Source organism: Penaeus japonicus, unplaced genomic scaffold (assembly GCF_977035675.1).
Source record: "Penaeus japonicus unplaced genomic scaffold, GWHDUDI00000001_assembly GWHDUDI00000022, whole genome shotgun sequence".
In the NCBI taxonomy this organism is placed as follows: domain Eukaryota; kingdom Metazoa; phylum Arthropoda; class Malacostraca; order Decapoda; family Penaeidae; genus Penaeus; species Penaeus japonicus.
In genome coordinates this window covers 13,877,391-13,879,684 of record NW_028234424.1, presented here as the reverse complement: position 1 = coordinate 13,879,684, position 2,294 = coordinate 13,877,391, and the positions used below count along the sequence as shown (strand labels likewise).

The 2,294-nt window shown below is 44.1% G+C and overlaps 1 protein-coding gene across 2 annotated transcripts in view; it reads right to left on the bottom strand.

The window, feature by feature from the left end:
• Positions 1–1,697: 1,697 nt before the first annotated feature.
• LOC122265523 (uncharacterized) overlaps positions 1,698–2,294 on the bottom strand; it is a 60,610-nt gene continuing 60,013 nt past the window's right edge. For both annotated transcript variants that reach the window (XM_043034882.2, XM_043034883.2), the window contains one exon: positions 1,698–2,294. This exon is cut by the window's right edge and continues 1,382 nt beyond it. The gene's annotated coding sequence lies outside the window, so the exon portion shown is untranslated.

The following is a 2,294-nucleotide window of genomic DNA, read 5'->3' as shown; positions in this document are numbered from 1 at the left end:
TCTCTCTCTCTCTCTTTTCCTCTCTCTCTCCTCTCGTCCCTCTCTCATTCTCTACTCATTTCTCTCCCCTCTCTCTCTCTTTTTCTCTACCCTCTCTCTCTCTATACTCTCTCTCTCTTCTCTAAATACAGTGGTACAGCTCTCTCTCCTCTATAATCTCTCATCTCTCATTCTCTTACTCTCTCCTCTCTTCTCTCTCTCTTCCTCCCTCTCTCCTCTCTCTCCCTCTCTCTCGCTCTCTCTCTCCCCTCTCTCTCTCTCTCTTCTCCTCTCTCTCTCTCTCTTATATGGAAATACAGTGGTTTACTCCTCTCTCTCTTCTCCTCTCTCTCTCTCTCTCTCTTCTCTATCCTCTCTCCCCCCCCCCTCTCTTCTCTTCTCCCCCTTTCTCCCTCTCTCTCTCTTCTCTCTCTCTCTCTCTCTCTCTCTCTCTCTCTCTCTCTCTCTCATCTCCTCTCTCTCTTCTCTCTTCTCTCTCTCCTCCTCTCTTCTCTCTCCTCACACTCTCTCTCTCTCCTCTCTCTCTCTCCTTCTTCACTTTCTCTCTCTCTCTCTCTCCTCTCCTCTCTCTCTCTCTCCCTTCTCTTTCTCTCTCTTTCTCTCGCTCCTCTTCCTCTCTCCTCCTCCTCTCCTTCTCTCTCCTCTCTCTCCTACTCTCTCTCTTTCCCTTTCTCTCTCTCTCTCTCTCTCTCTCTCTCTCTCTCCTCTCTTCTCATCCTCTCTCTCTCTCTCTCTCTTCTCTCTCTCTCTCCTTTCTTCTCTTTTCTCTCTCCTTTCTCTTTTCCCTCTCTCTCTCTCTCTCACTCTCCTCTCCCTCCTCCTCTCTCTCTTCTCTCTCTCTTCTCCTCTCTTCTCTCTCTCTCTCTTCTCTTCTCTTTCTCTTCTCTCTCTCTCTCTCTCTCTCTCTCTCTCTCTCTCCTCTCTTCTCCCTCTCTCTTCTCTCTCTCTCTCTCTCTCTCTCTCTCTCTCTTGTCTCTCTTTTCTCTCTCGTCTCTCTCCTCTTTTCTCTCTCTCTCTCTCCCTCTCCCCCTTCTCTCTCTTTCTCTCTCTCTCTCTCTCTCTCTCTCTCTCTCGTCTCGTCTTTCTTTCTCTCTCTCTCTCTCTCTCCTCCTCCCTCTCTCTCTTTCTTCTCACATTCTCTCCTCTTCTCTCTCTCTCTCTCCTCCTCTCTCTCTCCCTCTCCTCTCTCTCTCTCTCTCTCCTCTTCTCTCTCTCTCCCTCTCTCTCTCTCTCTCTCTCTCACCTTCTCTCCCTCTCTCTCTCTCTCATCTTCTCTCTCTATCTCTCTCTCTCTCTTTCTCCTCTCTCTCTCTCTCTCTCTCTCTCTCTCTCTCTTTCTCTTCCTCTCCTCTTCTCTCTCTTTCTCTCTCTCTCTCTCTCCTCCTCTTCTCCTCTCTCTCTCTCTCTCTCTCCTCTTTCTCTCCTCTCTCTCCTCTCTCTCTCCTCTCTCTCTCTCCTCTCCCTCTCTTCTCTCTCTCTCTCTCTCTCTCTCTTCTCTCTCCCTCTCTCTCTCTCTCTCTCTCTCTCTCTCTCTCTCTCTCTCTCTCTCTCTCTCTCTCTCTCTCTCTCTCTCTCTCTCTCTCTCTCTCTCTCTCTTCTTTCTCCTTTTCGTGCATATGACTGCAATATTTTTGTATATATGTGTATATTGTGTGTGTGTGTGTGTGTGTCTTATAGGATTTAGGAAACACGAAGAATCTCCCTTAAAATCTTTATTAAAGATACCAACTCATAAAGTTTCATTTGCCTTGAGAGCACTGAGGTAAAATTTACAAACATGTTCACATTTGTACACTGTATATACAAAATGAAGAGAAACTACTCTTCGGCAATAATCATGAGTGCTCAGTAAATGGTTTTGGAAAATATTTTAGAAAGTAGCTTAAACTTCAACTGCTTTGACGAAAAGGTATATAATGATGTATATAATGATAAATCAGAATTGTGGAAAAGGCTGGTCTATAGAGTTGGGCAGTTAAATGATAAATATATTTGTTTCAACAAAGCAGCTACCTTAGAGAAGAGAAGGGAGATATCTGCAACACTACTGAAAAACATATGTAAAGCAAACTCTTGCATCCGATAATATTTACAATGTCTGCTTATAGAATGAAAGCAGGGGCTTCCAGGTATGGAAGATTTAAAATATTTATGGCAGGCAAATAATGTGTTTATATATACACATTATCAAAATCACATCAAAATCTACAATACACATACAATTCAAATATATCAATAAAACAGATACATGGTATCATGGCCCAGGTCAGTCAGTTACAATGCAAAATATTTAC